The sequence below is a fragment of the Amaranthus tricolor genome, chromosome 9 (assembly GCF_026212465.1).
Source record: "Amaranthus tricolor cultivar Red isolate AtriRed21 chromosome 9, ASM2621246v1, whole genome shotgun sequence".
NCBI lineage: Eukaryota > Viridiplantae > Streptophyta > Magnoliopsida > Caryophyllales > Amaranthaceae > Amaranthus > Amaranthus tricolor.
In genome coordinates, this window is record NC_080055.1 from 19,688,941 (window position 1) to 19,703,251 (window position 14,311).

The following is a 14,311-nucleotide window of genomic DNA, read 5'->3' on the forward strand; positions in this document are numbered from 1 at the left end:
TGAATGAATTTTTTTTAAATAAATATAGATCAATGGTGCTTTGTAAATTAAATATCAAAGAAATAATTTGTATTACATACTGCCATTTAATACATTGTTTTTCAAATTTTATTAGAATATGTTATAGTCCCGACTAAAGTTTTAATGATGGTCAAATTAATCATCTTATAATCATCCTTAACATTTAAGATTCCTACAATCATCCTTATTCAATGACATCATCTTTGCTTAAAGGAGGGAAGAAATCTCATAAGAAGATGACAACTCATTAATTTTTTGATATGCTTATGTTAGCTGTGTTTTGTTTTAGTACATTGTATAGATATAGATAGATACCTCTTTCACAATTATTTTAATTAATACATCATTTGTACCCTTCTTTACTTTTATTCCATTAATTTGACTTTTTTTACCCTTTTAAATATTTATTTTCATTTTAAGGGAGCCCTTACTATAATTAGAATCTTAACGACTTTCTTTTCTTTACTAAAACACTTTTGTGAGGTTATGTTCCTTTTAATTAGCTATATTGTGAATTTCAATATGAAAATTTTTAATCATGTAAAAACAAAATCTTGTATACAACTGTTGCATTTGTAGGATCGTTCAGATGGTCTAATTAAAATAATTTTACCCACCAACTCGAGGCTTCAAAAGACCCATTTCAATACTTTGAAGGATTTAAAAGGATTGAGAATTCTTTATTTGAAGTTAAATGAAGGGAAGAGATTTGGAGGAGATAGGTTTGAAAGAAAAATATGAACAAATTTTATTAAGAATACAATTTTTTCTATTGTGGAAATATATGGAAAAAAAACACTAATTTTTCTTTCTTTTCCATTTCATTCTAAATAAATAAGGTGCACTCTCCCTCTTAGTGCTTTCCTCCCTTTCCCTTCCTTCCCATTTCCTTCTTTTCTTTTCTCTCATAATCCAACATAGATATAAAACTCTTACTCCAAATCTTAAACTTTATTCTCCAAAGATTTACTTTTTTTTTAAGTACATACCCAAATCCTTAAAATTTGTATTTCAAGACATAAAATATGAATTTCAACTTTAGAGCAACTATTATATGAACACTCTATGATAACAAAAATTCAAACGGGCCGTAAGAGTACAAAAATTAATGAAAATTCCAAATCACCAACACTCGTACTATATAAATTAATATGTTCCAATTATTTTTCTTCATAAATAAAAGAATAGCTTGCGAATTACAATCATAAAGTTTAGTACTTATGCGAATTACAACCTTAATGTTTATTTTTTTGCGAATTATAGCCACCAAAGTATCAAAGTTTATAGGTTTAGGACAAAACACAGAACCCTAACCACTTAACCTATAATTGCGAGTTTTGCGACCACCAAAATGGTTGGAATTCTGTATTTTAGCCTGAACTTCTAAACTTTGATACTTTAGTGACTATAATTAAGAAAAAATAAACATTTAAACTATAATTCGTAAAACTGCTAAAGTTTAAATCTGTAATTTGCAAATTATTCTAAATAAATAAAAGGGTTCTTTAATTTTTATGTTAGGGACCATGGATGAACTCTCTTCTTACCATGAGCTGCAACTAGGGGTGTTCAATGAGTCGGATAAGGACCGGATCGGGTTTAAGTAAATATGAGTTGGGCTAGATAAGGACCCTTCAAACTTAATATGGTCTTTAAATGAGTCGGGCTTTCCAACCTGACCCATTTTATTACTAATAGTTATTTTAATCCCCATTTATCAATTTATAACAATTAAATTGAAAAATATATAAATAGTACAAATTCTTACTTGAGTCCGTCTTTAAAAAAGATACGTCTTAAATGGGCTGACCCATTAATACTTTTAAAAACAACTACCAAACAAATGCACGAAGTGTAACCCTAGTTGGAGTTGTTGTTATAACCTATTGAAATTGGTATTATAATATATTAGAGTTGGTATTATAACCTATTAAAGTTGGCATTTAGAGTTGGTGTTATAACCCATTAAAGTTGGTATTGGAGTTGGTATTATAACCTATTTAAGTTGGTAATATAACCTATTAGAGTTGGTATTATTTTTTTAATTGGTTATAATACCAACTCTAATAGGTTGTAATACGTTACCAACTTTAATAGGTTATAATACCAACTCTAATAGATTATAATACTAACTTCAATAGGTTCTAACACCAACTTCAAATAGATTATAATAACAACTCCATATACCAACTTTAATGGATTATAACACTAACTCCAAATATCAACTTTAATAGATTATAACACCAACTCCAAATACCAAATTTAATAGGTTATAATACTAACTTCAATAGTTTATAACACCAAATTCAATAGGTTATAACACCAAATTCAATAGGTTATAACACCAATTTCAACTAGGGTCAAACGAGCGCATCAGTTTTTAGGGTTTTCTCTATTTTTTTTAATTGTTGGATCTAAGCCTAAAAAGCTGTCTCTTATAAAAACGGTCTCTTAGGAGAGGCGTTGTATAAATAATCGTATTCACATTATCATTAACGCGCCAAATAAAATTCAAAATGAGAGTCCGAGCCATTCAACACGCTAGCTACAACCAACATATATAACAACTCTATATCAAATGTCGCAGACTATCAATACATATATATGATGACTTTGATTTGCATTTTCATCAAATCCATAATTTCATGTGTTATTTATACTCTAAGTTTAACTCAAGATTTCATGATTTACTTCCTCTATTGATTTAATTTTACACATTATTATCGTCTTATCCGATGTATTCAGCTCATAAGAACTATAATCAGGGTCTGCAAAAGAAAGGAAGACGACAACTCATATTCATAAAGGAGAGTGCTGCCAATAAGTCTCTCAGCTCGAGACAGATTCACAATATAACATAATTATAAATATATGAATATTTTTTTAATTATACAATGCAAACTTAAAATGGGAAGAAAAATAATAATTGAACTTTTAATTATGATTTTTTCCTTTATAGCTGGGAGGCATCTTGGATCAAGAAATAAGAAGTACATTTATCAAGGTTCATCTTTCCTACCATTTCTTTAAGGTATGTGGTGGACGGTGGGGACGCATGAAGATTATCAAAATGTCTTATATACTTAAAATCGTGATAATTTAATAGGAACTTAACTATTTTCCTAACTTTAATCATTCAATACTCTCAATTTTATTATGACCAAAAATGTTTCTTCTAAAGTTCCTGTCTTTTATTTTAGTTTTTAAGTTAAAATTCTAAACTAATAGATAGTAATGAATAAATGGAGAAGACAAAAATTTTATAGATGATAATCATTGATTATTTTAGTTGTAGATTAATTTTAGAATTGAAATATAATTTTTGTTAGTGATTTTTGCATTGGTTTATTTTAGCTCATGTAGTCGGTTTCTATTAGAATTAAGGTTTTTGATTCTATTGTTTATTTCTTGATCGGTAAAAATTCACACGCAAATTATGTAAAAATAGATTTTGACCCAAAAATAACTCGTAACCCGTCCGAGTTGACATGTCCCGCAACTTAATAATCCTTTCTAATTAATATAATTAGTAACAATAAGTTATAAATATAACACTAATAATAAGGACAAATTTGTGTATTTGGGAGTTATGGCGGATTTTGAGTATAATACCTCAGGTCCATTAATTTTGATTCTTGATATTCTTGACAATGCAATCTGTTTTGATTATTTTACATAGGGGTTAATCTTAACAATCAAATTTGATTTTTATATTTGAGTTATTTTCGAGTTGGGTTTGGATTATACTCGATGTTTGGTAACAGTTTAATATGGATTATATTAATTGATATAATTGGCTTACAAATTATAGTTTTAATTAGTTCATCTTTCATTTCATGTTTAGTGAAAGGAAAATGTTGGTCCGGTTTGGTAACAGTTTAAAATGTAGTACTTCAATTGATATAATTGGCTTACAAATCATGGTTTGAATTATATTTGATTCGACTACCTTATTAGTTTAAGTGTTTGTATAAAAATAGTTAACAAAGCTAACTAATAAATGATAATTTATTTCAACTTATAAAAAATGACCTATAATACACTTCTATTTATACTTCATAGCTTTTTTAAAATCATAATACTTTACTCAAAAAAAAATAAAAATAAAAATCAGAATACTTAAGTAAATTATCTACTTTAATCATCCATACACAAAGCGCTTAATTAAGTCATGTATTGTAATATTCACTACCTAAACACCTTCACATTTAAAGTAGATTCAATCACTAATATGATCAATCTTATCTCTACCAAACAATTTTTACAAAAAATACTTCTTAGTTTCTCGGTGTGCACATTCCTCTTTGCCCTTTTTTTTAAAAGGATATAAGTATGATCTGTTTGTTATTTTCCTTTCTTTTGAACACCGACTTGTAAGGAATACCGAGTTGATCACTGCTATAATTACTTTCTTTGAATTTACCACTTAAAATGACATATTATGAGGAAAAATGTGACAAGATTTACTTACTTACATATTTACTTACAAAATTGGTTTGTTACTATACAAATGCATTGATGTAACAAGAGTGACATGATTGGAATCAGCTCCCCTTAGGGCTTAGTGTAAAATCCAATCCAAAAGCAAAGGGGCCAAGTGTGGTGTGTAAAGATTCATGTTGTCCCCAATCAACAGCAAAATGGTTTTTGTTGTTATCCACAAGACATTTTTCATGCTATCACTTATTGGGGCATTCCATATTCTTTTTCATTTCAGCATATACCCTTTTTTCTTTGGTTGTTTTCATTTCTTATCTTGACAATTCTAGAAAAGTACATTTTGCCCTTTCTCTTTTGTAACTTGCACATTATTGTGTTTAGAGCATCTTAACCATTTTCTTCTTTGCCTCTTCTTCCTCTCTTTGTGAATTAGATCTCTCAAGAATTTACCTGAAATATATAATTGATCACAACTATGGGCTTGTATAGAAATAAACCAATATTGAAATAACTTTTGTTCTTACATGAACATACTTTTTCATGAAAATTTGAATAGAATAAGATGTTTTAACAACTTAATTTCAAAAATAAGCTTCGTGAAAAATTTATTCCTAAAATAAGCGTCCGTACATCTCAACCTAGACTTGGTGTAATGTCGCTGTTACTAACAGCGACTTAAAATATATATATATATATATATATATATATATATTACACACACACGTGATTTTTCCCTAACCTTCCACTATCTCCTGTATCTCCATCCCACTCTTCCTTCAAATTATCTTTAATTGACATTTTCTATCATTATAAATTGTTGATATTATTCTTCAGTTTTCCTTTACATCATTATCAGTTTCTTCTTCTTCTTTATGATATTTTGCAACCTTTAGCCATTTTTTTTTATCTAATAAGCAATTATACTTTGAATTTGTAGACGAAGACTACTAGGAGTGTATGTTAATATTTTAGACTCGTTTCACAAGTTAATTCTCAATGTCCATTTAATTAGAGTTATTCCGTTAGTATTATATGCTAAGTGATAATGTGAAATATGATTTTACAAGGTAATTAGTGTTATCCCAATAGTATTATATGCTAAGAAGATAGAAAAATATAAAAAAACTAATTATATTGAAAAGTGAAAAGACTAACTAGGTTGGAAATTGCAAGAGCAACCTCGGTAAAATAGTGGCATTGAGCTGGTGAGCAAGTGAGATTCAGACTAGTTAACGATTGGCTAGAATGAAAGTCCGTAAATGAGTTCACCTAGACAAAATCAGAGATGAAGAGAGAAATTTTAATTTTTGCATCTCATATTATTGGAGTCGGCAACATAAAAAGTGGAAGCCATAAGATAGGTATTTGGGTGAATCATCATTCGAGGAATAAGTGTAGCACTTTTCCTTTTCCATTTTCTATATAAGATACTCTCACTGTTTTTAAATGTTTTTCATATTTATTTTTTTGCAAATTTCAATGTAATTTTAAAATCAAATAATTTTAATTGTGAGTTTTTAAAAATTCTGATATTTAAAAAATATATATTGAGACAAATCAACAAGATCTCATGTAAATATGTTTTTTCTTATAGATTAATGAGAAATTGTAGTTAAAGTTTGACATTAAACTTCATAAATTCTATTTAAGAAGAACGTATGAAAAGTAAAGGTGTATCAGAAGATTAAGAGTCAAGGATTTGGGGTACTTGAGATATAAGAAAGTGGTTTAGTTTCTTAATTTCAACTTGGCTACATAGGGAATTAAAATTTAGGAAAGGAGTCATAAGAAGTAATCTAGGATCTTTGGAGATCGTGTTTTAATTTTATTATTATTATTATTATTATTATTATTATTATTATTATTCACTTTGAGTTTGCTCCAGAACGACTAAAGATTAAACATGGGGAGTTTGATAAGTGTAATTAGTTTTACTTATTTCATGATTTATAATTCATTATGATGGTCGTTATTAGTTATTTTGTGCTTATCTTCGAAGATGTATGTTACTTTACTCATTTTGGTTATTTATGTTGATTATGAAGGGTTTTGATCGTTTCCAGCATAATTCTTTTGATTTTGATGACTATGGAGTTAAGTAGGGCAATTTTAGATTGATTGAAGAAGTTTTACAAAGAAGAGAAGTAAAGGAGCAGAAGATTGTTCAAACTCGAAAAAAATTGAGATGAAATTTGATACACGTTTACTATTTTGAGAATTACTTTAAATAGGAATATCATATTGATGCTAGATTAGAAGCTGTTAAAACAAGTGTCAATATTCATATGAATGACGTTAACTTTGAACATTTAATTGAACATACTTTGTCTTGTACTTTGGAGAGGGTCGATAAAGATATGTCGTATGTGAATGGTTTGAAGTTTGGAATGATTGATGAGGGTTGCTTGATCGAGGCAACAAGTGGCGAGGAAGTCTGATGGTCGCTCGACCAAACGTGGGCTGCTCGACCGGTCGAGCGGGGGTGGGTAGGTCGAGCGAAAGGTACAGAACAAGTAAGTAGCCTCATTGAAGGCTCGCTTGACCGAACGCGGTAGTGGCTCGATCGAGCGGTAGTCGAGCAGACTATATAGGATTCTGTTTTGGTCAGAATTTTTGTGTAGTCATTGAATAAAAGCATAACTTCCTTGTTTAATGTAATGTTTATTGTGCTGCTTATTACTATGGTTAATTATCATAGTTAATTGGGGTGTTATATGTGGTCTATGGTGATTTATGAGGGAATTCTAAGAGTGATGAATACCTTGCCTATAAATAGGTGAAAGTGTTCATCACTTATAGAAACATTCACCACAAACACACATATTGTTGAGAGGGCTATTGCATTGTTAGATACTTGAGAGTGTTCACCAAATGATGAAAAGGTGAAAGTAGAAGGTATTGGTGAGGTTAAAATTGAGACACATGGAAGAGAAGAGTTGGTGATGTAAGGTATGTACCTAAGTTTGAGAGGAATCTTATATCATTGGGTAGACATGAGAGTAAGGGATGCACTTTCAAAGCAAATGGAGGGGTTTTGAAGTCATTAGAGGGAGCATGGTGCTCATGAAGGGAGTAAGGAGTAAGAGGAATTTGTATAAGTTACAAGTTGATTGTGGTAGCCTAGGCCACAAAAGTGATGATGGAACTGTGTTTGGGTCAAAGAGAGTTACATTTGAGGATGATAAGAATATTGGACTTGAGGGGAAGATTGTTAAAACAAGTGCCAATATTCATATGAATGACATTAACTTTGAACATTTAGTCGAACATGCTTTGTCTTGTACTTTGGAGAAGGTCAATAAAGATATGTCGTATGTGAATGGTTTGAAGTTTGAAACGGTTGATGAGGATTGCTTGATCGAGGCAACAATTAAGTGGTGTGGAAGTCTGATAGTCGCTCGACCAAACGTGGGCTGCTTGACCGGCCGAGCGGGTGTGAGTAGGTCGAGCGAATGATGCAGAACAAGTCAGTAGCTTCACTGAAGGCTAGCTCGACCGAGCAAGTAGTGGCTCGATCGAGCGGTAGTCGAGCAAACTACATAGGATTCTGTTTTGGTCAGAATTTTTGTGTAGTCATTGAATAAGTGCATTACTTCCTTGTTTAATGTAATGTTTATTGTGATGTTTATTACTATGGTTAATTATCATAGTTAATTGGGGTGTTACATGTGGTTTATGGTGATTTGTAAGGGAATTCTAAGAGTGATGAATACCTTGCCTATAAATAGGATTCATCACTCATAGAAACATTCACCACAAGCACACATATTGTTGAGAGGGTTATTGCATTGTTCAAAACTTAAAACTGTTCTTACTTTAGTTTAGTATTTGTGATCTTGAGAGGTTTTGTTCTCAAGATAAGAGAGGTTTATTATAATTGTATTGTTGAATCATTTATAATAAAACAACATTTGAGGAGGAGGTATCCAAGATACCTCATAAACACTTGTGTTCATCTTTTGCATTATACTTTTCATTTGTTTTTCATTGTTAAACCTCTTTGAGGCTTTCATTTCAGAAGCATTGAAAATTAGACTTCAAGAGTTATCCAAAAATTTATTATATTCTCATGTTCAATTTCAATACTCAAGCAAGAAATAACAATCGTTCAAAGTTTGTTGCGATTTTAATGCTCGCGAAAAAAAGAAAAATCTAACTTGGCTTTTTCTTCGCTTTTGAAAAAATCTAGTCGGCTTTTCTCTTGAAAGTGAATTTTGATCGTTTTTCATAGATTGATTTGGTAAAACATTATATATTATTTTAATCATTTTTCTAGGTTAAAATAATGGTCAATTAGTTTTTTCCCCACGTAACTCTCCTATATAAGGAGATTCAATAGATTAGATGAGGGAGGGCTTCGATCCCTTTGTATGTTTTTTTATTTATTAGTTTTCATTCTTGTCATTTTATTTCAATTTCTTATTTTGTTATTAGATCTAATTTTAATAAAGTTGTAAATCTTTACGCTCAATTATACTTTTTCATTGCATTTTTATTATTAGTTGCCTTTAATTTTCAATCTATCTATTTTGATTAATGTCTAGAAGCATATTTTGGGTCTTGATTAAAGTTTTCATGTCTATTTTCATGATTAGTGAGTCGATTTGTTTCTAGGGTAGGAGATTGTTCCCAATTCGATCATGGACTGAAATTGTTGTGAATTGCCTATAAAATATGGATTTGTAATTAAAACTGAGCCAATTAGTCTTGAATTGAACATTCTTTGTTAATCTTATCGATATAGCGAGAGTTTGAGACTAAAAGTAGCTTAGATTTAAGGCAAATATGAGTTAAATTCTTATTAGTTTAATTGTTATAGTGAGAGTAATAGATTAAAACTAATATGGTCTAAATCTAATCAGTAAATTGATATAAAAAGAATTTGAAATTATCATAAATCACTTTAATTTACGTCTTTGATCCACATACTTATACATATTGACTATTGAGTAGTAAATATTGTCCATATAAAAATTGGGGATTCTCATTATTCTAGATCTTGTTATCCTATAGTTTAACCCATTTAGAATATGATACTAAGTAGTTTAGTTATAATAACTATATATCATATTTTGTTTTCTTTTCACCATGTAAAAAGTAGAATTAGGCAAAATTATTAAACTAGTTTCTTTGGCCCATAGCTACACGTACACCGTATGCTAACAATAAATAACATTTCACACTAATTTTACTATAATGTAAAAACCAACGCGGATATATGACCCGATTGATTTGATAATATATCATCTTTCTTAATCTTGTAGAGGATCTCTTCATCTCTGGTTTATGTATTGTTTGGTATGGCTTTTCTTTAGGAGCTATGCAAAGGAAGTTATGGTGTTAGAAAGAGAAAGTTTTGAGAGTATTCTTGAAATGGACGGTCAAGAAGAGGAGGAAAAAGGGAAGGTAAAAATAGAGCGGGTGAAATGGGGAAGGATACGAGTTATTAAAAGTCGAGATGTGCAAAAATATCCGATTTGAAATATTTGGTATTCGATTTAAAAATCAAATAATATATTTGATATTTAATTTTTGAAAATTTGCAAGTGAGAGCGACAGATAAAAATGTATGAATATAAATAAGTTGGGAAAAGTACATTCTAAATGAAATTTCTTTTTCTAAACTTTGGTTTTTTGTGTTTCTATGATTTGTTCTAAAACATTAGCTAAATAAATCTATTTTCTTACTATAAATGACATGCTATTTCTCATCTATATCTATATTTTATGATTGAGAGATATATTTGCTTGGTCCTCAAAAATTAGCTAAAAAAAAGTGGAACCACAAGAAAGAATAAAAAAAGCCAAAATAAGAGGAGGAACAAAACATCACAAATCACGTATCACTTTTAAAATGATTAGTAGTAAAAGAATCAAGAAGAAAGTAATAATTATTCTCATCACAAACTTTGGTGACAAATATCTCCCAAGAGTGACTACTTGGGCATTTGCAATAACACCATCCTTCTCATTTTATTTTAAACGTACGATATTCATTAAACCCTTGAAGGTGGATTTATTATATGATACTCTTTTTTTCCTTTATCTGAATTTGTCCCATTAATTAAAAAAGTCTTTTAGTTTTTATCTCAATAATATGAACCTACATATAGTGTGTAGGGCCAGTCTTAGGCAAGAAGAGCATGTGCCAAGAGTCTACGGAAAATATAGATGTATTTTCCTTTTATATGCGTTGAACTTAAGACCTTGTATGATTAAATTATACATTTAACTAGGGCTGCACATGGTCTGGTCTGGTCTGGTTTGACAGAAAAATCAGACCAGACCAGAAATTTCGGTCTGGAAATTTTTCAGACCAGACCAGACCAGTCAAGAGACCAGACCGGACCAGTCAAGAGACCAGACCGGACCGGACCAGACCGTTCTAGAACGGTCTGGTCTGGTCTGGTCTACAGTTTTTTTTTTTTTTTTTTTTTTTATTATTATTATTTTTTTTTAATTGAGTGAGAATCTAAGATAAACGATAATTTGTAAACAAAATACATAATCAAATCCGAAACATCACAAATAAATTTTATTGAACATTTCAAGATAAACCGATCAATGAATGATACTAAATTCTATTGAGTAGCCTACCGCTCACCCTACTCCTTTATTCAAGTTTGGGATCAACAATAAGTGACACTCACAAGATAAAGCACTTACAAGCAGAGTTTTAAGACAGAACTATAATCAGAAATAAATTAAAGAGAATCCAGAAAGATTTAAGCTATGAATGAAATTTAACTTGATAAGTATTCCCATGAGAAATTACAGATTGAGACATGATACGCTCAAGAATAAGCTGGGAAGTTTCAGAAGTAGCAAAAGAAAAAGAACTTCCAAAAATAATCTTTTTATGATCATCAGATTCTCCTTCAAGAATAGGGGGAGTAGTGCAGGAATGAACAGTTTTGGGAGCTAAAGGGAGAGACTGAGAAAGAGCTTTTGAGAGTTGATTACGGTTTTCCGGTCCGGTCTGGTCTGAAAATTTTAAAACCGGGATCGGACCGTAAACCGTTTTAAAAATTAAAAAAAACCGGATCGGACCATTTAGACCGTAGACCAGACCAAATATTTAAATTACGGTTTGGTCCGGTTTGGTTTACGGTTTAGACCAAACTCTGTTCAGCCCTACATTTAACCAACCAGTCAAAATGCTATTAATGATAATTGTTACCAAATTTATTAATTATTAAATTATAAGTGCACGATTATCAAACAAAAAGCGGATAACATTGAGTTCTATTATTAGTACGTAACATTTTTTTATAATATAAATTTTTTAATTATAAGTAAAAATTTTATAATCAGGGCACATAATTTATTTTTCGCCCCGAGCCCCTTGAAATCTCAGGGTTGGCCCTAATAGTGTTGTTTCTGGCATTTTATAAGTCAGAGACAAACTGAAAGAAATGGGCAAAGGGTCATTCTGAACTTTAACAAGTGTTTGAAAATATAACAGAGATAGACACTATATATTGTAATTATCATTATAAATGTAGATATACCATATACTTCTTAATTGATAAAAAAACTAATCATAAATTATAGTTTTTTTAATGTCTACTTCATTAACCACAATTTCAGATATTAAGACCCTTTTTAATTTTAGATTCTAAGCAAATGTCTATCAAAACAATGATCCTGCTCAAAAAAACACATAAATGTATAATGATCATGGAATTACAATCATTAAATTAAACATTTGGTTCAGTTAATCTCTTAATGTAGTAGTGAAAGCCAAAATGATGGAACGCATGAGTTCAATTCTTCAAATCTCATTCACCTAAACAGGAATTAAAGGAATATAGTGTGAGAACACCCCCTAATTAATAATGAATTATTTAAACCCCTAATAGTAAGACCCAATACATGTAAGGATAAATTACGTTACACAAAATCTTAAATGAGGAATTTTTATGGTGATATCATATTTATTAAACTGACATATATATATATATATATTAAAGTAATCACTTATAATTTTAAAGTGATTAAATATAGGAGTAGATTAATTATGTAAATCTATTTCATAGTGAGACAGTTTCATACATGACGAGTTCAATTGTATATGGTTTACCAAACTTGAATTTGTTATAGGGTGTTTGAAAAGTGACTTTTAATTAGTTTTTGGCTGTTGCCTTATTAGTTTGTTAGAATGTCAAAAAAAAGTACTCCCTTCGTTCTCTAATGTTCTTCCCATTTGAAATATTCCACTTTAAGGAAAGAGAAATTTAATTAATGTTTTTTGACACTTATTTAGAAGATAAAATATATCCATGTGAGATCTCGTTAGATTTGTCTTAATGTATACTTTTTTATTATGTATTTTTTATAATTTTTTATTATATGTATTTAGAGATATTGAGAATTAAAATTTACATTGAAAACTATACAAAAAATAAATAGGAAGAACAAATTAATACGGAGAAAATAATTAATAAAATAATTAGCTATCCAATATCTTTATCTAATGGACAAAAATAACCAACATTTTAAGCTCATTAAAATTGCTAATTAAAAAGTTATAGCTAAAGACCAACAATTTGCGGACAACCCTATGCCTTGGCCAAACATATGGCGTACCACGTGGAATTCACTTTATAATGAAGCTCAGAGTGTGGATCCCACAAAGATGAAAGAGATTTGTGTATAGGATAGTTGAGCTTGGCCGAACAAAAAATATGGGGGTGAGAAAGACGAAGATGAATTAGCCTCTCAAAAGTGAACCAAGAGAGTGGACCGGGCCCACATTTCCCTTTTTGGGACACTGCTCGAGGACATAGGACCCACTTTACTCAAAGTAGACTATTTTCTCTTGTGGGACCATTCTTTTGGGCTGGGCCCCCGGTCTGCTTGATATTCTTACTTTTCGAAATTGCTCATTTTTGCACAGTTGGCATGTCAGCCCCTCCTTTATTCCCCTGTTTTATGTTTTTAGGTCTCATTTTGTTGTTGGTATTATTAAACTTCATCGTCCTTTTCATTTTATTATCATCATTTTCATTTTATTACCATTTTTTATATAATAAATTTTTAAGATTATTTTTGTATAATTTTTGAACTCAAAAACTCTAATATCTCTCTAAAAGCACTCTCTAAACTAAAACAAGCTAAAACTTGAAATCGAATGATAATGGCGAACCAAAATGAGCATGAATACGATTCGGTAAGTAATTTAATCAAATCAAAATAAAAAAACAGGATGAACACCAGTCGCGCGCAACCGGGCCGCGGGTGGGTCGCATAAAATAAGTGACTGGTTTCACGCGACCCAACCGCGGTCCGGTCGCGCATTTCACACGACCCATTTGCGACCCGGCCGCGCACGACTCCTCCTCCCCTTTTTTTTTGAATTTTAATTCCTCTTATTTATTTAAATTATTTTTTATTTTATTATTATTATTTAATATATGTTGTATTAAATTATTTTATTTTATAATTTATATATATTTTATTTACTTAATTATTATTTATTTAATATTTGTATTGTTATTGTTAATTTATTTGAAATTTTAATTATTAAACTAAATTATTATCTATTTAATATTTAATAATTTATATTTTAAGTATTGAACCTAATTATTATTTATTTAACATTTTATTAACTAAATCTATGTTTTATTTTATATTTTAAAGTACGTACTATTTATTAATGTTTGAAAAATTATTTTACATTCGCAGGACTTTGAAAATTTAGGGGACAATGTAGATTACTCTAATACATCTAGTGCTCTAGGGGACAAAAGCGCGTTTGAATTCAACAAATCGTCCTTCAGGGGTCGCGGATCGAGATCTTCATCACGCGGGAGATCTAGTGCTCGATCAATGCAACCGTCAGTTGGAA